This window comes from Pleurodeles waltl, chromosome 1_2 (assembly GCF_031143425.1).
Source record: "Pleurodeles waltl isolate 20211129_DDA chromosome 1_2, aPleWal1.hap1.20221129, whole genome shotgun sequence".
Classification (NCBI taxonomy): domain Eukaryota; kingdom Metazoa; phylum Chordata; class Amphibia; order Caudata; family Salamandridae; genus Pleurodeles; species Pleurodeles waltl.
In genome coordinates, this window is record NC_090437.1 from 602,539,818 (window position 1) to 602,562,745 (window position 22,928).

Sequence of the window (22,928 nt, forward strand, 5' to 3'; positions counted from 1 at the left end):
CCTTGGGTGTCCAGCCTTCAGGAAGCAATTACAATGTCATGATACCTCTTGTAATTAAAGTTCATGCTACGGAGAGAGATGGTAGGTTTGTCTAGGGGCAGCTTTAACTTGCTATAAAGTAGCATAGAGGTATAATGTGCCAGCTGCAAAGAACAGAACGATATTTTATATGGATAGCTGTGTGGATTAGTAATCCTTTACAAGCTCTTTAAAACAAACAAATGTATGTGAAAGGGGCGCTATGGAGAATTTGCAGAATGGTTGTGAGGGTATCCAAGGAGATGGTAATGTGGTGGGAAGGGCACCAAAAAAAAAAAAAAAGACTCGCAAAGGGCAACACCAGCGCTAAAACTGGCCCTGGTTCATAGGGCTGGGCCCTGCCCCTGGGTCCCTGCCCTCCGTTACACAACATGTTAAGCATGGTACTGCCCTAACAGCACATCTGTAATGGCAGGACGGGGACCCTGACTGCGTTTGGCCCTGGGTCCCCATCCCGCCATTACAGACGCGTTGTTAGGGCCGTGCAGGGACCGGGGCCACAAGCGGTTGTGGTCCCTGTTCCTCCATTATATTCTCATTGTTGGGGGCAGGCAGAGACCCTATCCCTAACAGTACATAAGGAAAGGTGGGACTGGGACCCCAACCATGCACAGCCCTGGGTCCAGACCGCCGTTACAGAGGTGCTATTAGGGCCGGGGTCTCTGCTCGGCCCCAACAATGAGTATAATGGAGAGCGGGGACCCTGACCACCCACGTGCAGTTGGGGGTCCTGTCGCTCCATTATATACTCATTGTATGTATTAACAGTACGTCCATGATGGCAGACGGGATCTAGGGCCGCGCACAGCCCTGGGTCCCGCCCACAATTACAGAAGTGTTGTTATGTCCGTGCGGGGACCTGGGCTGTGTGCGAACCGGGTCCCTGCCTCATTATCTACTTACTGCCAGGACCGGTCGGAGACCCCAGACTGGCGCTGATAGTAAGTAGGTAATGAGAGAAGGGCCCTGGGTGCATGCAGCCAGGTTCCCCAGCCCCCAGTCAGCCCTGCATCCCCAGTAGTGGTGTGAATAGAGTGAACGGTACAGGTGGTGGACCCCCAAAGGGGCAGCTTTACATACCTGGGGTGCTGTGATATAAAATTAGGGCCCCCAAATGTGGGGGCCCTAGTGATCTACAAGGGGTTGGGGAGACCAGTATGAACTCCCTGTTTCTGGAGGACCACTAGGCTGTGCTTCAGCTGGGTCCACCCTTCTTCTTAGCAAGGCAGCACCCATAGCTCAGCCCCAACATGGCTGAGAGAAAGGGTAGGGAGGGTAAAAACCTTAAATGGATCCCAGGATCTGGGGTGCAACACATATACAAGTACTTGCGATTTTTTTCAAATTGTTATGTGGTATGTGTTACATTGTTTATAATTATTGTAATTATGGGGCATTACAAGGACTGTAACTGACACAGTAATATGTGTAAATAATGCTGTAGAGTTTCTGGAGCCATCTAAATAATGCAATATTGACAGATTCCTAGATCTTATGTTGTGCATCTGCGCCACCCTGTGGACTTTTGATAACCAGCTCTTGGTGTTTGAAAAATGTGAACAAGAGGTTTTGTGTATTGTACTTTCAGAACGTTGTAGTGTAGTTTGGTGTGGGTTGATAGGGTACTTAACAGCTGGCATCATGAGAGAGCGTGCTTAAAATGAATTTTATTTTTAATTTTGTATGTAAAAATGTATTTTGAAATAACATATTTATTAGATTATACCTCTGTAAGTATGTGAGCAAGTATTCAAACTATACCATTGTAGTTCTGAACAAATATTGCAAAAAGACATCGGTTATTAGACCTTTACGTTTATATTTTAGGTGTTTTACTCACCAATGGTGTCTCTAGAATTGAATGCTTTTATAGGTAGTTGAGTTATGGTTTCATCAGTATATTATACAGGACTAGTATATCATTTAAAATGAGTGGCTGTCAGGTAATTATGAATGTAGTGTAAAAAGCATTAGGGGCTAAAAGTCCTCTTTGTCTCTTCTGTACGCAGGATCCCCAAGAGCTAATGCTGTCCCCTTGATGCCTTGCAACAAGGTATATGTATCTAGAGATGTATAGTTCAGAGAACCTTGTCAACCTCCATCTTAAACAATGCTGACTTGAATGTTATGTTTTTATTTTTCCAACAATGTTTTCCTATGTTTGTGTGCTTTTATAAGCTATGATGCTGAAATACAGTTGGTGGTGGGTGCTCTACAACAAATCCTCCAGGCTCAAGAAGGCCCAGGCATACTGTCTCAGGATACAGCTTTTGAGGGTAAATAAAATGAGTCCTTGTGTAAACTCTGTAGAAACATCAAAAAGCCCCTTAAAACCCTGTAGATGGTACCCTTAGAAAGCCTGCATAGTCATTGTATTATATTGTAAATGTGACATTTATTCTTTTTTCCTGACCCCCAGGTGTCACAAACTGTCCACATGCCAGCGACACAGAAGGTGGTAGGGGCCGGTAAAAAGACAGTCCACAAAAGTAAGTCTACAGCTCCTAAGGAAGGACCCCATATAAAGAAAGGACCCTCGCAATGGAACACAGCAGGTACGTTTTAGAAACTGTAGAGCCAAATTAATCCTAACCTTATTGTTTCTCAAACCTCTTTCTCCTCTAGGATATGGCAGTTATAGCAATACCTAATATGCATTTTGTTATCTTTACATATTAGAGTAGTCACACAAGAGCTCTGGAGGAGTCAGCCGTAAGGCTAAGTGGACATCAACACCTTTAAAGGACAACACAGCGGCCCTTCAAAACATAAAGACTTCTGCATCAACTGTAATCAGCGCAGGGCACCGGGACAAGCCATACGCCTGCTCTGAAGACAGCTGTCATAGATCAGGTGCAGCCCTTAACTACACCACTCATGCAATGATAAAGGCTATGCCCAGTACCGTAAACACTTCTACAGGAATTCCACATGTGCAAGGGTTTGGACACACTGACGGTGGAGCGCTTACATCCTCAGACACACAATAACTGGTACCGTGTAGAACCAATGGTTGGGACACTACACAGTGCAACAAACCTAAAATAAATTGGCTTTCCTTAAAGAACCACAAGAAGAAGCAGCCGCCCCCTGAGCTACAATCATTAGACCTGTCTATTAAAAATACAGTTACGCCTCAGGCTGTTCCACATAGTCCGCAACAGTCTAAGTGCTTAACATTTGAGGAGTCTAATATAGATGTGCATGGTGGCGACCTAGCACCAACACCCTATATAACTAGCCCTCCTCGTCTTTTGGTCACGCATTTGGAAAATGATCACCCCATAGAGGATTCTAATTCTGGTTGCATTGAACTTCTGAGGGCACTAGCAGGTGTGGTGGAGAGGTCTGAAGCAACAGCTGCAGCAAAGCACAGTGGACCTTCAAGAGTGGCCTCCGAAGGGTTGCAATGATCCGTACCTCTATCACCCGATCCCAGCCCCAGCGCTTCGTAAGCCTCTGCGGCCTTGAGTCATTACGACCACCATTTAACTTTCCCATATCTGATGTCACCAATTACACCCCCAGGGGCGTATGAACCTACCAGCCCTACATCAAGTGCATGCACACATTGGTCTTCCCCCTCCTCCTCTACATACCCTGACAGCAGTACAGGAGGTAGTGGGTCATAAAATCAGAGTTTTGGAACCCCGTCTAGCAAGGAACAGGCCTCCAAAGCACCGGGGCATTGGGGCCTCGTTTTTTTTTTACCTGTCCTGACCCCCCCATTCAGAAAGAGGTTATTGATGTTATCAGTGGTACTGTTGCAGGGCTGGCCCTGGATAATATGCACCACACATCTTATGCCTCAAGTAATGATCCAAAATATGGTGCTTTGGACCGCAATCAGGTATTGGAAACATATATGAAAGAAATACAGCAAGCAGTTAGAAAACTAAAATACAGACTGAACCTCAAGACCTTAGAACTGGGGAAGGTGGGGCGTAATAACGGGTCCTCCAGACCCACCCAAAGCGTGTTAATCCAGGAGTTGGCAAGGTGTAGAAGGGAGGTGGTCCAATCTTGTGAAGCAGCCGCTGTAGACATAGACAATATACCAGCATGACTAGCCCGTCAGGGCACCCTAAGGAGTGTAAGATCTGCATTTAGTAATAAGGCTGTCCAGAGGTCCAAATATAAAAACAAAACGGTTAATATACTTACTAAAGCTCTAAGGATCTTATGCATGCTCCGAAGCAAAAATCTGCTGGAACCCCCCAACAACTCCTTAAAAGCCCCAAAATCCGATACCATGATATATAAAACAACCCCTGCTAGGCCTCAAAACATAAAGTCAGGAGAAAACAGCACAAACATCGGGTGTTTTAGGACCTCAATGGATAGAGTTCAGAGACTGTTAGCCCCCCAACACCCTGAAGGGTCCTTAGGCTGTAGTAGGTAAAGTTGTAAGGACACAGCCCGTAAATACAACACCGACTGTTCAAATAGGAAGTGGGCGGTTACCTAAAAGCAGCTGGCTTGTAACAAACATAAGTGGGCTAGTAGAACTGGATGCCCTAGGCAACTAATAAGGAAATTAATGAAAGCCAAACTGTGTGTTAGAAGGAGGCTTAAAAACACACCAACACCAAACCTTAGTCAGCTACCCCAGAATGATACCCAAGGGAGCCCACAAGCCAGCAGTGATCCTCAAGTTGAGGATTCAGAACCTGTGCTTTTAGAAAGTGTTAGAAGATTCAGTCATACTATAGAATGGTTTAGCTCTACAGAACACTAGAAAGAGTTCAGGTTTGTTAACCTAGACCATATAAATTCCTCTGATCATGGGGTTTTAGCCATCCATCAAGCTGTACAAGCACTCATAGAAAGGTTGTTACACGATGCAGGTCCCAATGATTACTTCCAACTGTGTTTCCAGGGGCAGGGTATTGACAGTCTGTTGTTCACACGTCAGACACCCCATGATGTGTTTGACACTGTGGAATTTCTAGAGAATCTCTGTAACCTGTTACAGAGTTAGGTGGAAATAGTAGCATACAGGACCTTTAGAGTTATAGCCCTCATTGTTCGGGCCATGAGAGTGGTGTTTCCAGACCATTAAAGAGTATCTTGTATAGTAAGATCATTGGTAAGAAACAACGCTGGTTGCTCAATTTTAACACAGGAGCATCCAACACGTGTCTGGCTGCTAGCAATGTGGGGTTACTGGTGGATCGCACCAATGCTCATATTATGTCAAGAGCGGCTGAAGCCCATAGGGCTCTTAAAATACCGCACAAATGAGAACTATTTTGCTTTCACAGTAGAAGTTCTTTACCACAATGACTCCTGGAGGTACTTCACAACCAGAGAGCGTGTGAAAAACAAGACCATTTATGTTTTCCATCACTTTCATGGTATTTTGAAACTGAAGAGTTTTCTAGGAGCAAAGTACGCATGCTCCCATTGCAACTATATCAACAGCACACAGGTATTTCACCATTGTGAAATGCACTGTAAAATGTGTCAGAGGGACAGGTGTATTGAGGCCGCTGAGCAGAAGATACAGTGTTGCACATGTAATCTGTTATGTCACTCGCAAAACTGCGTTAGCATACACAACAGACTTATTCACTGCTTACCTAAAATAGACTTTAGGGCTTGCTGGTGTTATATCCTCTATGAGCCTAAATGCAAAGGCATGAAATGTCCCAGGTATAAGGTGTTCAGGCTGGGACAGAGCACAAGAGTTACATGGTTAAAGGGCGACCTCAGACCAAAACTGAAGTCTACAAAGTGTTTGATGTAGAGTGTACACAGGAGACAGGTGTACACCAGCCTAATTGTATTTATGCTCATCATCTCACTTCCAATGACAACCAGGAGTTTGAAGGGCGCACATGCGTGAACAATTTCCTCACCACTTTAATGCAGCCAAAATTCAAAGAGTATACTATGATGGCTTATAACTCGAAAGCGTACGACTCCTCCTTTATGTTGCAGACCATGAGTGGTAAGAAGATAGCTGTAGAACTCATAACCCAGGGCTCCAAACTGATGCTGTTAACAGCAGTGTCTTTTAAAATAAGGTTCATCGATACCCTAAATTTTCTACCCATAAAATTGAGTAAATTACCAAAAGCCTTTGGTTTCCCAGGTTTAAAGGTTATTTCTCCCACTTTTTTAACACCTGGGCCAACCATAATTATGAAGGTTCCATGCCTCCACCCACCAGCTATGGTGTCAAGTATTTGAGGCCTGCTGAGAAAGAGAGCTTTCTACAATGGTACAGTGAAAACTGTGAACATTTTAACTTTAATTTTCAAACCGAGTTGAAAGCATACTGTCAGGCCGATGTAGTGATCTTACGAAAAGCCTGCAACCTTTTCAGAGATGTAATAGTGGAGGTGACCAAACAGGTGAAGGTTTTGAAGCGCAACACACCCCAGGTGACAAGGACTGTAGAATAAATAGACCCTTTCCAAAATATCACACTGGCTTTAATGTGTATGTCTATTTACAAGCACATGTTTTTGAAACTGCACAGCACTGCCTTAGTACTGCCAGACCTCTTTAACGGTAAACAGAAGCGTTATTCAACCCCCTCTATCCAATGGCTCATGTATATTTCAGACAAGGAAAACATAGCCATTCAACACGCATTATAGGGTAGTAAATATCTCTTGGGGCTTTATTATCTTGACGGTTATGCCATAATTAATGGTGTGCCAACGGCCTTTGAATACAATGGGTGTTTTTACCACGGTTGTCCTCGTTGTTACAAACCCCATAAGTTTCACAGGCTGCTAGGCACCAAGTTTGGGCTCTTACATGTCGTACTCTGATGAATGTGCAATATGTTAAAAACTGTGGCTTTGTCGTGAGAACACTTTAGTAGCATGAATGGTTAGATATGCTAACAAAGAATGCTGAGCTTGTGTCTTTCATTAAGAGTCACCAGTTACCTGAGCCTATGCAGCCCCGCGTCGCCTTAATTGGGGGGCGTGCAAATGCTATACAACTGTACAGGGCTGTGGGCGAGGGTGAGACAATACACTATTATGATTTCACAAGTCTGTATCTGTTTGTGAACAAGCAAAAGTTATACCCGTAGGCCACCCTACCATCATATAAAGGAACTTTAAACCCATTGGCAAATACTTTGGGCTCATTAAGTTCCAAATCTACCCGCTGTGTAAAGAGTCAATGGTAAGCTAATGTTTCCACTATGCCGTACATGCGCTGAAAGTAAAGAGACTAACGTGTGTAGACACAGTAAAGAGCAAAGGATGCTGACTGGTATGTGGTGTAGCATTGAGGTACAAAAGGCCCTAGAGAAAGGATACCGACTTGGTAAAATAGTGGAAATATGACACTTTGAAAGGACGACAACAGAACTCTTTTCTAACTATATCAACGTGTTTCTAAGAGACAAACAGAGTGGTGTGTTAATGAAGCCTCTAAGTAAAGGTACATAGATAACTACTACACTCACGAGGGTATACACTTGAGACCCAAATTCATCGAGGTCAACCCTGCCCGTCGGCAGTTAGCCAAACTCTGCCTAAACACCTTATGGGGGAAATTCGCACAGAGTACAAACTTGTCAAACACGACCATAATCACAGATCCTGATGAGTTGTTTAAGTACCTTTTTGCCCCGTTTTCTGAGGTGTCCAGTTGTGAGTTTATCGATGATGAGACCGCAGCTCTATGTTGGAAGTACACTAAAGAGTACACTACGACGTGTAACAATATGAACATGTTCATAGCATGTTTCACAACTGCTCATACCCGTTTAGAGCTTTACAGAGTGCTGGATAAACTGCAGGACAGGTGTCTGTATCATGATTCAGACTCTGTTATATTGGTGAGTAAAGTATGTGATATAAACCCTCGATTAGGTGATTGTCTAGGTGATTTGACCAGCAAACTAGAAAAGGGTGAGCACGTAGTGGAGTTCACCTCATCCGGACCCAAAACCTATTCGTATAGCAACACAGTGTGTATGAAAGTCAAAGATATCACCTTAAAAGTCAAAGATACAGTCAAAATCAATTTTCACAGTCTTAAGGAACTGGTGAGCAAATACGCTATGTCCGACACCCATGAAAAAAATAAAACAATTGTTGTACAGCAGCCTAGCATAGTGCTGTCCAAAAAGTGGTGGGAAATCACAACCTATCCTTTACATAAAACCTTACATGCAGTGTTTGATGAAAGGATCCTGACTGAGGACTACAAAACCCTGCCGTATGGTTATTGTAGGGGCATTAGAATCTTGAATCCCCACAACTATGGACACCCGCTTATAACATCCATTCTCCTGCATTCCAGCAGGTCCCTCAAATTTTATAAAGAAGTTGGTAGAAAATGCTCCCAATGTTTTACCCCAAAATCCTTACAATATTGTATGGCTTTATTCATGCTAGCAAGATCTTTATACGGAACTATCCCTAAGGTTCCCACACATCAAATTTATAGAAGGCATACCTAGCAATCTCAACAATGATGCACTGCTACCTACACACCTCGTAAACGTGGAGATTATAGGTGATCTTATGCGGGAGGGTGGGGATCATCCTGTGATAGAAAAAGCTTTTACCCAATATTCACACCACCGTGATCTAAGCATATGCTACATTGTGCAGAACTTGTTTTACAAGGGTAAGAGCAGTTGGTCTATAACTCTGAAGCCTCATACCTTGTTTTATTTAAAACCCCCCGGGACAAAAAACAAATATCTATCATTGCTAAGCAAATGTACCCCAGAAATACTCAGTTTTTCTTAGAAGTCTTTATCGACGCTACCACTAACCCTCACGGGTACCTGCTGGTAGACTTAAAAACCAAGACTCTAGAAGACGACAGACTACGTGCTGATATTTTCCCAACAAATCCCCCCATAGCTTACACACCTAAAACCAGACCCCAGGCAAATAAAAATAATTATTAAAAGGACTTTTGTAACATTTACTTTCTAAACCTTATAATATAAGGTGTTGACCATGTCTGCACGTGTACGCCATAATTTAGGTCTTCTTAAAATGCTAGCAACCACTATTCCCCAACAAAGAAATGCCATCCTGTGCGCAGCTTCGGACGACTTAGTGGCTGCCCTTTCAGAAATCGCCCTAAACACCCTAAAAGGCAACATCCCTACATCAGAGAGCCAGTTCCGTGTGCTGAAGAAGAGGCATGCCCTTATCAAAAAGCTTAGTAATAAAAGGGTGTCCCTCATTTCTAGGGAGAAACTTGTAAAACAGTTGGGTGGCTTTATAGGAGCGCTCCTGGGCATAGGGCTATCTTTAATTACAAACCTCCTAACCGGGAACTGATGGATTATGCCCAAAAGATGTACTTGTTTCTGCGCCAACAGCTGGAACAGTTGGGCCCGTCTACAGGCGACATGGCATATACGAAAAAATCAAATACTGCGCCTAGATGCTGAGAATAAAAAGATTTTGAACCGTATTGATTTAAAACTTTATGACAAAGCGAATCTTTACTCCAGAGTCCTTCAAAACTTCCTACAATACTATTAGCAATAGAACGTTGAAAAAAACACTCTGACTCTATGTACCCCCGATTCGGATCCACCACCACCAGCCCTCGCAGAGCCTCAGGCTCAGCAGCACCCACAACTGTTGCCCCCAAAACCTCCATCCTCTGACATCTTTGTTGAAGAACTTTTAAAACAAACAAGTCAGAGGTACAGAGGGGCAGAGCAGATGTTGTTAAGTAAAATGGCTGTTTCTAAAGATCTAACCTCGTGGAACGATCGGGGTGAATTCCTCTACAAAGGGCAGTCGATTGTTGTGTCTCATATGTACCACCTCCACAAAGGATTCACACACCCCAAAACCCAATTGCTCCAAAATGTGCCTAGAGGTTGGGACAAGTTTCTACAGGACTCAACGTTCCTTCTATGCTCATTGGTAATGCCGAACACAGACAGCTGCTTAAAAGTTTGAAAACTCTGGCTTACAGTCCACCAAGTACACCATCAGTGGTTGTTTTGAAACACACCCCTGTGGTGTCAATGCCCCAGTTTATCCCACAGCTATCCACCTCTTAGAACACAGCACCTCTACCTTTGGAGGCTAAAAAGATGCAGTCAAAAAGGAAAATGTGGTTGAATGTGTGATACTTCAGACTTTTGATCCTATTTGTATGTTTTACTTTGTGTGTATAGTTTTATAGCAGTTAATGTATTGATTGATTTCTTTCATCATTTATTTTCTTTAGTATGTTTGGCTGCTTAATAATTGTGCTAAAATTATGTGTAATAAACACTTTTTAACTGTTTCATCCCCCTTATGTCATAGTTTTAAATTGTTGGAAAATAACCTATAAGTGTGTTTTTTAATATGTGCCTTGGTTGCAGAAAGAAATTCCAATAAGAAGAAAGGTGCTGGTTACAGAAGCACACACTGAATATCATATCTTTAAGTGGAAAACACAGGCTGGCACTGGATCTGCAGGCAATCTCTCTTTTTCTATTCCCATTCCCCTTTCTCCCTAGCATGCAGGGTTCAGATAATCAGTAAAGTCTGAGCACGCATCTGTTGGAGGGAGTTGGGTAAAAGGCATCTGCTCCTGTGGAAGTTTGATTTAATGGGTAATCGCCTGACAGATTTTAATGCCTAAAACAATACTTATTAGGACCCAAGCAGAATGGCTGAAGGTTTAGATTTTAATGCCTTGGTGATACTTATGGATGAAAAGCAAAAAAAAGTTAACCCTTGCCCTAGATGAAAACAAAAACTTGAGGAAATAAAATGATCCCATGTTGAGACCCAACAGGTCATGGACAAATGAAATAACTTCAATTCTGGGAATACCACTGGGACTAGTGGGGATTAAGGTAAAACCTTCCCTATCTGTACCTCAGAAATATCCACACAAGTCATTCATTCCATCTCCCCTATCATTCCTGGGCCCCACCTGAACATTTTAGTCGAAATCCTTACAAGGCGCAGATATTTTTAACCCAGTGATCCTTATACTTCCTTTGTCGACCCGTTATTTTTACAGAGGATCAGTCAAAAACAACGTTAATTTTGTCTTATTTGAGTGGAGATGTGGCTTCATGGTCCATGCCTTTGGTGTCAGGAAATGACCCTATATTATATGATATTGAAGTTTTTAAAACTGAATTCCTTTGAATTTTTGACCGCAGAACAATTTCCCAAGACACATATAATGCATTACTAGACTTAAAACAAGGAAATAGGGATTTGATTTCTTATCTGGCCCAATTCAACAAATTAATTGTGGAGACTGATTGGCCTGAGAGCAAAAGGGCTAGTTTTTTTTATCGAGGTTTACAAGAAGAACTAAAAGATGCGCTAGTCCAGATTCCAGATCAACCTACTGATGTGTCAAAATTAATTAATCTAGTCTTACAGATTGATCAGTGTCTGTTTGAAAGAAAAGCTGAACGAAAGAGATAATTTCGTCCTATCCCACTGTGCTTTGACAGGAGTAAAGTGGCAAGTATCAAGATTTTCGAGACACACCCTTCGGAAGAGCCAGTGCAAATTGGCAGTGTTAGAGGTTCCCTTTCTAAAGAGGAAAAGGACAAGCAAAGATCTAAGAATCTATGGGGGTCATTCCAAGTTTGGCGGGCGGCGGTTGCCGCCCGCCAAACTTCCCCCGTCAAAAGACCGCGGGGGCCATTTCGACTTTCCCGCTGGGCCGGCGGGCGCCCGCCAAGGGAGCGCCCGCCGGCCCAGCGGGAAAGGCCCTGCAACACAGGAGCCGGCTCCGAATGGAGCCGGCGGTGTTGCAGGGGTGCGACGGGTGCAGTTGCACCCGTCACGATTTTCACTGTCTGCTAAGCAGACAGTGAAAATCATGCTGGGGCCCTGTTAGGGGGCCCCACGACACCCGTTCCCGCCATCCTGTTCCTGGCGGTAAAAACCGCCAGAAACAGGATGGCGGGAAGGAGGTCAGAATCTCCATGGCGGCGCTGCAAGCAGCGCCTCCATGGAGATTCAGCCCAGCCAGGGGTAATCCGGCGGGAAACCGCTGGATCCCCTTTTCTGACCGCAGCTTTACCGCCGCGGTCAGAATGGGCAGGAAAGCACCGCCAGCCTGTTGGCGGTGCTTTCCGTCGGTCACGGCCCTGGCGGTTTTTACCGCCAGGGTCGGAATGACCCCCTATGTCTCTATTGTGGGTTGTTTGGGCATTTTGTGATAGAATGCCCAAAGAAGCCTAAACAAGATAATTCAGGAAAAGAGAAAACTCATTCAACTGAGAGAGTAACCCTGCTTGACTCACAACACCAACCAGCCCCTGAATCCCAGTAAGTGGCAAACACCTTACAGTCTGCTTCCCCTTATCTAACCTTCTCCTTTGACCTCATCTTCAGAGAAAAGAAGCTGCAGGAGGTTTCAATGATGATTGACTCAGGAGCTACGGGAAATTTCTGCGACATCCAATATGCCACAAAAATAGGACGACATTTTGTCAAAAAAAGAATTGGACAGCGTGTTCGTGAGGTGGATGGAACAAACCTGTCTTCAGGCCCTATCACAAGTGAAACTGAACCTATCGTTCTGAAAGATCATCTAGGACACCAAGAAGATATATCGTTCAATCTCAAAGATCGCTCCTCAATTTCAGCTGATCTTGGGCTTACTGTGACTTATGGAGCCCAACCCTGAAATTCATTGGGAAAAGAGGACTGTCCAATTAAATTCAAGCTACTGTCGGAAACATTGTTATGGTCCTCAAGATATAAGTAGTGCACCATCTCCCGCTCAAGTTGTAGCTACTAAATCCAATGTGGTTTGTGCTTTGAAAAAGGTTGTCATTCCCCCAGAATATAAAGAATTGTCTGCAGTGTTTGACCAAGCAGAGGCATAGAAGCTACCTCCCTGCAGATCGTATGATTGCAGGATTGAACTTGAGCCAGGTGCAAATCTACCTTGCAGTATAATCTATGCCCTTACTCAAAAGGAAAACAAGTTCTTAAAAGAATATTTGGAAATCTATTTGGCAAATGGTTTTATTTGACCCTCACAATCCCCTGTTTCTTCCACCCTTGTTTCGTTCCAAAGAAAAAGAATGACGAGTTAAGAACTTGTATCGATTATAGAGCGTTAAATCAAGTTACGGTGAAGAATCAATATCCCCTGCCATTGATTTCAGTACTGCTAGATCAGGTAAAAGACGCAGAAAAAGACACCAAACTAGATCTTCGCAGAGCGTACCATTTAATTTGATTTGCTAAGGGAGATGAATGGAAAACGGCCTTCTGCACCCAGTTTGGTCTATATGAGTACCAAGTGATGCCTTATGGGCTATGTAACGCGCCGGCCACTTTCCAGCACTTTGTGAACGATGTTCTTAGAGAGTTTTTAGATCAAATTGTAGTAGTCTACATTGATATTTTAATCTTCTCCCAGAATTTGCGTGACCATGTAGATCACGTGAGAGCAGTTCTAAAGAAATTGTTGGAAAATAACCTATAAGTGAAGTTGGAAAAGTGTGCCTTTCATGAGAAGGAAGTGGAATTCTTAGGATTCGTCTTATCGAAAAATGGAGTTTCCATGGATCCTGCTAAAATTCAAACAATCCTGGATTAGCCTTCTCCTAAAACGGTGAAGGAGGGGCAAAGTTTTATTGGCTATGCCAATTTTTACCGCCGGTTTATAAAGGAGTTTTCTCAAAAGGTAGTCCCCATTACAAAACGTTTGAGAAAAGAAGTACCCTTCCATTGGTCAACTGATGCTGAAGAATCTCCTCAAAAGAGCCTTTACGACAGCCCGATCCTTCTCCATCCTAACCCTGAGGAGGCATTTTTTGTGGAAGCTGACGCCTCTGACCAAGCAATTGGTGGTGTATTGTCTCAGAGGCACAAAGAAACTGGTCAACTTCACCCAGTGGCATTTCGATCCAGGAAATTAACTCTACCTGAAAGAAATTATCCAATTGCTGACAAATAGCTATTGGCAGTGAAGGATGCCTTTCAGGAATGGCAGCACTATTTATTAGGGGCTCGTCATGTACTCACTGTGTTCACTGATCATAAAAGTCTTCAGTTTTTAAAGACTGCTAAGACATTAACTCCAATGCAATTGAAATGGTCCTTGTACTTTGCAGATTTTAATTTTACCATTACCTATCAACCTGGTTCTGACAATGGTAAGGCTGATGTGTTATCCAGAATGAATAATATACCTGGAGCCGGAGAAGCTGAAAAGGTTCTAATTATTTCAGCAGACAGTAAGGAAGAAAGGTTCTAGAAAATCTCACTTTTGTTGAAAATGCTTTATATTTGCCAACTTGTGAGTTGCAAGAACTAGCGCTACAAGTGTGTCATGATGATCCATTAGCTGGCCATAAAGGAATTTTGAAGGCTACCAAATTAATTAAGAGGCATTTATGGTGGCCTTCCATGATCCCTCAAATAAGACAATACGTTAAAACCTGTCATAGATGCATTCAAGGAAAGACAACACGACTAGCTCCTGAAGATGAGCTTCAGCCTCTTCCCATTGCACCATATCCCTGGCACACCATTGCTATGGATTTGATTGTAGATTTACCTTCAAGCCAAGGTTTTGACACAATACTAGTTTTTGTGGACACCTTTTCTAAAATGAGTAATTTTATCCCTCTGAAGAAGGTTCATAGAGCCTCTCTGTTAGCACAGTTATTTTCAAAGCACATATTGAGAGCTCATGGCATTCCAGTGGTTGTAATCTCAGATCAAGGTCCCCAATTTGTTTCCAAATTATGGAGGGCCTTTATGAAACAACGTGGAATAGACTCATGTTATTCTACTAGTTATAATCCGGAAACGAATAGACTGTGTTAACCAGGAGATAGAGCAGTACCTATGCTTATATCTTCTGGACCAAGATAATTATTGGCCAGATTTCATTTGGACAACAGAATTTGCGTACAACAATGCTAAACATGCCTCCACAGGTTATTCTTCTTTCTATTTGAACTCTGGTAGGCACCCAAACATTATCTTAGGAAGGTCAGGAGGCTTGGTCCCAGTTGCAAATGAGTTCAGTAAGAAAATTCAAAATACCTACCAATCCACTAGAGAAGATTTTATGAAGGTCTCTTACAAGAAGCATTTACATTTAAGGGGGAACAAGTAATTCTAGCCTAGATATGTAGGACCCTTTAAAATAAAGAAAATTGTAAATCCAGTAACAGTCAAACTCTCCTTGCCTCCTCAGATTAAGGTTCATCCAGTATTCCATGTCTCCCTACTTAAAAGAAGCCCTCCCAATGTTAGGCCAACCACCCCTCCAAATCCTATCCAAGTAGATTCACATTTAGAATATGAAGTGAATAGAACTTTAGACTCAAAGTTCAAAAAAAGAACATTATATTACCTCATTGATTGGAAAGGTTTTTGCCCAGAAGAAAGGTCCTGGAAAGCCTTCCAAAATGTGCATGCTCTAAGGTTGATAAAGCAATTTCACAACATTTTCCAAAACAAACCTTCTATGGGAGGGAGTTTTTTGGAGAGGGGTACTGCCAGGAAAACAATTGCTAGTGTTGTTAAGTTCTTCTCTCAGCAAAAACAATTCCCCTTTTCCTTGTACCCAGGTTGGTTGCAGCGGCGTCCTCACTCCTGGTGGCTCTTGCGGAGGCTGTTCTTAGAACTAGTTTCTTCATATTTAACTGCCACTCAAGATGGTGGCCGCAAATCTTTGTGAGGCAAGCGCTCTAGTGATTCTACCTTAGTCTCATGCTGAAACGTCCCACCAGCTGTTTCTTTCTGGGAGCTGTGCACTTCAACTGTTGTCCTGAGGAGAATGAGCAGTGTTCCTGAGGCACTTCGTTTCATAGAGAATTCTTCCAGTTTTGAGTAATTAATTATTTTTCTTGTTACAGTGTGCATGCCAGCTACTTTTTCCCTTCTGGAGAAGCTGAATTTCTTCCTTCTTCCAACAACTGGCTATCGGCTTTCTGAGGAGAGTTAGTTTTGGCTTAACAGAACTTCAAGCAACTGCAGTAAGGAATCCTTTTGCATGATTTTCAGACTTGCCAATATATATATATATGTATATATATATATATATATATATATATGTACATATATATTCAAAAACTCTTCACCGTGCAGACTTGGCAGTCTTAGAGACAAACCTCAGTGCTCAGACTAATTTCTAGAGACTGTGATTGAGAAAACTGAACCTTGAGAAGGAGTTTTCGTTTCCTGTAAAATAAATTAGTAGATTGTATATTTGTGAACCTTTGAACTGTTTTCCAGAGAACCTTGGATACCTCTGACTCCTGGAGAAAAGAAGATTTTAATTTAACATTATTCTCTTAGAGAGCGGCTAGTCTCTCAAAAGATCCAAGTCCTTCCTTTAAAGAAATCCCAATAAGAAGAAAGGTGCAGGTTACAGAAGCACACACTGAATATCCTATCTTCAAGTGGGAAACACAGGCTGGAACTGGATCTGGAGGTGCTCTCTCTTTTTCTATTCCCATTCCCCTTTCTCCCTAGCAGATGCAGGGTTGAGATAATCAGTAAAGTCTGAGCACGCATCTATTGGAGGGAGTTGGGTAAAAGACATCTGCTCCTGTGGAAGTTTGATTTAATGGGTAATCTCCTGACAATATCTGCCTGCCATTGATAATCTACTTGAGCGTTAACGTTTGTAGGTCTTCTCTTAAAATGCTTCCGGGCGGGCTTATGGAGTGAATATGCCTCTTCCCCAGATAACCACATCTTCACCTGTGCTCTGTTTACTGGCTCATTTTCAACTAGAGCCCTTCTAAACAATGCTTTGGCACCCCAAAGCTACGGACACCACTTATATTGTAGTAAAGCTTCCTTAACCCACCGCCACCTGCACAATTTATCAGCTGTTACAATCCATGAAATGAAAGACAAATGTTTTGTGTCAGGCCATTTTATTAAAAATAAAGAATATTAGCACAGCATAAACACAACATACTTTACAGTTTTCTAGCTTCCGGTCTTATAGGCAGCATTGTTTAACAGTATGTTGACTTTTCACTGTGCGTACATAGTATGACAGATGCTACATACATTTCTAGGAGCCATGCCACTACTCGGTCTCAGCATCACAAGTTTTGCTATTTTTACAGATATACACTCGATAGCTCTAGACGTGACTTCCCTCTCACCCCTCCTTTAACTTTCTACAGTCAGGATACTGACAGCATTCAGAAGTTCGTACAGTTCTAGGCCTAACAATAGAAACCCCTATTTGTGAAATAATCATCGGTCGGAAGCTCCAAAGCTGTGTGTAACTCTGTCGTAGGCGAAAGTCTTAACTCCCATGAACGTCCTTTGTGCATACTCCAGTATTTATCTGTTGTAGGCATTCATGCATTGATACACTATCTGGTTATACAATCAGGAATGTTGCACAGCATCATAGCGGACAGCTCAGAAATGTTCAGATAATGCAGAGTTACAAGGTGTATTTCATCTATTCTTTCTTTAATCAGCACATATACCATTCTGGCAATGCATATGTATCTGGGGTGTAACTCATAGACAGCTTGAACCACGACATTCTGATTCTCACCCTAAAAGTGAGTAAGTATGTAAAGTTAGATAACACAGTTATGACCCGCTACCCTCAGAACAGCGTTCGTGGGGCTAAGGACCCAATTCTTCTATTTTTATAATAATTATCGCACATTCATCTTTCTATGACCCTTCCTATCAACCTTCTGTCAATATAGATACACATCCCTTGTATACGTTCGAGTTTTGAGCATGGCTCGCTCGCGTATTGGTTCTCATTGAGCGCTGCTGCCAAGACGCTAATTATATCAGCTAGGACATATTTCATTTTCCTCGGACAACCTGTTCACCCCCCCTAACAACTTATATACCCTGTGCGGGTCTAACCTGCTACATATGTGGCTAATCGTTCTTGCTGTGTATGACTCGTATAGACTCTTGTGAGCCTCCTGTTGTGGCTCATTAATTTTATGCCTGTAACAAAGTTTCTAATATTCACGTTTAGCACATGTGTTCACAGCAGTTGCCACAAAACCTTTAAGAGGCCATATGACATCATACAGGACACCTAGAGTTTCCTTTTTGAAATCTCGGCTAGTATAGGTACAAACATATTTCTTATGTGGCTCTTTGTTCTGGCTTGTAATACTTTCAGACTGTTTAGAACAGCATAAGCAGTAGAAATTTACATTGTTAACCTTTGGCACTGGCCACTCTATCACATCTTTTTTGCGGATGCTTTCTACTGGTCAAACAAAAAAGGAAAGTCAAACTATCAGTTAAAAGTAAAATATCATTGTATACACGTTGTGTCTATAGAGTTCTTTTTTTCCCCTAACCTCATCATTTTCGCTACACTCAGCGGCTGCTCTGAAATCTTGGGAGTTGCATAGGTCCATTGGGTCATATGCGGCGTTGAAGTTTACACTCGACGGCTGTACGACGACAGTCTCTAACCAGGGTCCTCCTGAAAGCCCACATCGTCATAGACTGGGAAATTTGGGGGTGCTATAGCTTCAGTGTCGATGAAGTTGATTCCAACATTTAATTTGCCTTTCGAGTCTTCGCTGCCGCTGCTGTCAGCCTTAATAGGGGATATCAGTTGCAGCAAATCCTTGAGGCTGAGCTGTTCAAGCTGGTGGCAGAGATCCTCTTGAAATCCTATAAGGTCGGAACCCCCATCTTTAGGGGCAGCCGGCTGTACATTCTCATCCATTATAAGGTGTTAGGGTACGATAACATCTATTGATAGTGTTTAGGGCACATGAGGAGGCTGCCTTTTTGGTGAGAGGATTGTATCTCTTCATAATGACCTCACAATCTATTTCAGCTGTGGCTCATGGTTTGGCATATGGATTTATCAGGCTCCTTATATGTAGTCTATGGTTCAAAATGGCGTACTCCTCTAAAAACACATGGTGGCCACCTGTTCTCCTCAGTGGCTCCAATACACTGAGGGGTTACGTAAAAACCCTAACCACGTGGCATGACCACAGCACCATTTGACCAGCCCCCTTTTTGGATTAGCCAGCAGTGTGGAGGTTTGGCCTTACATTTCCACTGATCCTCCCTGTGAGGAGACACCCAGCAGCTACAAGGTCGTGACTGTCTGGCATGTCCAGACCTGTCCTCTTAGGTGCAGAAACATGGCGCACACCAACAGGGACCCATTTTACACAGCCCTTAGCCCTAGACACTGTGGCTAGGACTCTGGCATGTGACTAACATGTGATCACATGATGTCACAACCCACGTGACTCACCTACACCTACATCAGTTATGGGGTGGGCTCTGAGGGGCACTGAAGTCCTGGTAACGGAAGTGACGTCATTTCCCGGGGGCAGGACATCTGTCACTTTCCAGTTTGATAAGGAAAGATATGCCTTTATTCTACTAACAACCATTGGAAAAGCTGATAGTGTTGACTCTAAAAGTACTATTCCACACATAGAAATGTGCAAAACTGTGTCTCTCTGTACCATGTCTTTTTATGCTCTCTGGTACAAGGTCATCAGCATTGTGGTGTACTTTTAGAAGCAAAATCACATTTAAGTTTAAAATGACAAAAAGGGACAAAATCACCATTAGTGTGACATTAGCAGGATCCTAAAAAACACATAGAAGTATAAACTGCATATAGCAAAAAAATGGGTGCAAAATCGTATTTGGTGCAAAATGGCATCAGGTTGCAAAATCATTATGCTATAACATCAACATGACTGTGGAACACTCTCAGGATCACAAATATGCCACTGCCTTTTTTATCGAAATTTGAGTTGCTGCTGTTTTTTTGTTGTGCAAGTTTTCAGTGCAGCAGTGCAAACTTTGGGAAGAAGAAACCTGATCTAGACTTTGGAGGTACAGAAGGAAGTAGGTTGCTCAGAGACATTTGTGCATCTTCACATTAACGCCACACATTTTGGCTTTGCCACTTCTTGCGTTGTACCACGGGCAAGCCTAGTAACAGCTCTAGTAAATTACCATCAGTCAAACTTCTGGATGCAATTTTAATGTTCTTTTCACTTCATGATCTTCGTGAGTCCTGCATAAGCTTGTTTACATTTTAGACAATGCTGCAAACGTGCACACCATGGATTGTATGAGTTCAGTTGTGTCAGAGAGCTGTGGGGCTAGTCTATCTGCACCTGATGCACCCATACATGTCTGCACACAAAATATGTTACTAATAAAAAATGGGGTGAAGGTGACTGTCGTAGGTTGACCGATATCACGTACACCAGACTGATTGCGTTGTACATTAAGTGTGGTTTATTGTAGTTTTACAGGATCCTTTTTGATGAGCAAGTCTGAGATAGTTGTTTGTAGATGTCTCCTCTCGTCTGGGTGTGCTAATCTCGTCTTCTTTCTTCTTTTTTCTCCATAGGCCCCTTGGGAAGCATGTGGGGACAGAAGAAAAATAGGCACGGTAAGTGTTTTCATCAACGCTCTCTTCTCCTTTTTCTCTCTCTCTCTCTCTTACTCTATCAGGATCTTTATTCTCTACTTTCTCTTTCCTTTCTTCTTTCTATATTCCGCTCTTGTCTTTTCACTTCTCACTGGCTCTCCCTTAGCCCTGGTTTCTGGTCTTTCCTTCCTCCTCCTGTATTCTGTCTTTTATTAGACCTGTCTGTGTCTTTTGACCTTTTTCTTTTCTCTCCTGTACCTCTCTCCTCTTTCCCTTCTTCTTTGTCTCTTGACGTTTTCCTTTTCTGTACTTTCTTTATACTTTCTCTAGTCTGGCTTTCCCTTCTTCTTTTGCTCTTGACGTTTTCCTTTTCTGTATTTTCTTTATACTTTCTCTAGTCTGGTCCTTCCTGTCGCGATTGACACGATTTCTTTCCTATTCCACCTCTTAGTTTGTGCTAATAGTGTTTTATCTGCCCCTTTCCCCCCTTTTTCCATATTCCTCCCGCCCCGTGCTCGTTTTATTTTCCCTTATCCCACCTCATCCTCCCGCTTCCCACCCTCCCTATCTGTCCCTAGCTCCGTACCTGGCTTGGCCACACTCCTCCTGAAGCGTGGCAAGTCCTAGGCATCTGCTTCCCGGGGCCGGCGATCTCCGTCCCGGATTGGGACTGTGAGGGCTCGTGGTTCCAGTCGGGTTTTCTCTCTCCAGGAACTCCTGCTGTTCGTTGATTCCTCTCCTCCCTGGTCCGCTCCGCTAACTCCTTCCTGTCGGTGTCTGCTCCGGACGGCTTCCTCCTGATGCTCAGGGACCTCCCCTTTTACGCCCTCTCGTCCCGCGTATCCCACATGTAGCCAATAGGAAGAGCGGCCCTCTGGGTTGCTTCCGGGGCAACACAGGCAGAGACAGTACTAGGTGCCATTGAGTGCGGGTCGGAACGGTCTGACCCGTCACAGTGACTATGGCCCATTTAACCATTGGTGTGTCTTCAGGTGTCTTACTAGTCATAAACAGCATAAATAACACCCAGTAAGACCTCATTTGCAAATTGGAACACGGTTACTTCACACTAGCTGCCTTGTACACTAGTTGAAGTCCTGAGATTAACTTCTGTGTGCTATCTAGGGTTTCATACTCTGGACATGCCTGTTGTCTTATGAAGTTATGCTGTGTTTCAAATAGACAAATACTGCATTGAAGCAGGAACATTCAAAATACAGTATGATAGAGCATTTCTCTGATCTCACTGCCTATATACATGGTCAGAAAGTTTATTTAGAAACCCCCGGGAAAACAACAAATATCCATCATTGCTAAGAAGATGTACCCCAGAAACACTCAGTTTTTCTTACAAGCCTTTAACAACGCTATCACTAAGCCTCACGGGTACCTGCTGGTAGACTTAAAACCCAAGACTCCACAAGACTACAGACTATGGCCCTCATTCTGACCTTGGCGGGCGGCGGAGGCCGCCCGCCAAAGTCCCGCCGTCAGGTTACCGTTCCGCGGTCGAAAGACCGCAGCGGTAATTCTGACTTTCCCGCTGGGCTGGCGGGCGGTCGCCTTCAGACCGCCAGCCAGCCCAGCGGGAAAGAGGCTTCCACGATGAAGCCGGCTCGGAATCGAGCCGGCGGAGTGGAAGCTGTGCGACGGGTGCAGTTGCACCCGTCGCGTATTTCACTGTCTGCGCAGCAGACAGTGAAATACATGTAGGGGCCCTCTTACGGGGGCCCCTGCAATGCCCATGCCAGTGGCATGGGCACTGCAGGGGCCCCCAGGGGCCCCGCGACCCCCCCCTACCGCCATCCGGATCTCGGCGGTCCGACCGCCGGGATCTGGATGGCGGTAGGGGGGGTCGGAATCCCCGCGGCGGTGCAGCAAGCTGCGCCGCCGCGGAGGATTCAATGGGGCCGCGGTACACTGGCGGGACCCCGCCAGTGGTGCCGGTCCGACCGCGGCTTTACCGCCGCGGTCGGAATCCCCATTGGAGCACCGCCGGCCTGTCGGCGGTGCTCCCGCGGTCCTCCGCCCTGGCGGTCAAAGACCGCCAGGGTCAGAATGACCACCTATGTGCTGATATTTTCCCACCAGATTTCAACGTAGCTTATACACCTAAAACCAGGACCCGGGCATATAAAAAAAATTGTTAGAAAGACGTTTGGAACATTTACTTTCTAAACCTTATAATATAAGGTGTTCACCATGTCTGCACATGTACACCATAATTTAGGTCTTCTTAAAATGCTAGTGACCTCTAGCCACCAAACAAAGAAATCCCATCCTTTGCGCGGCCTCGGACGACTTAGTGGCTGCCCTTTCAGTAATCGCCCTGAACACCCTAAAAGGCAACATCCCTATATCAGAGAGTCAGTTCCAAGTACTGAAGAAGAGACGTGGCCGTAACAAAAAGCTTAGTAATAAAAGTGCACCCCTCGATTCTAGGAAGAAACTTGTAAAACAGTTGGGCGGATTTGTAGGAGCGCTCCTGCTCACAGCGCTACCTTTTATTACAAACCTACTAACCGGGAATTGATGGATTATACCCAAAAGATGTACTT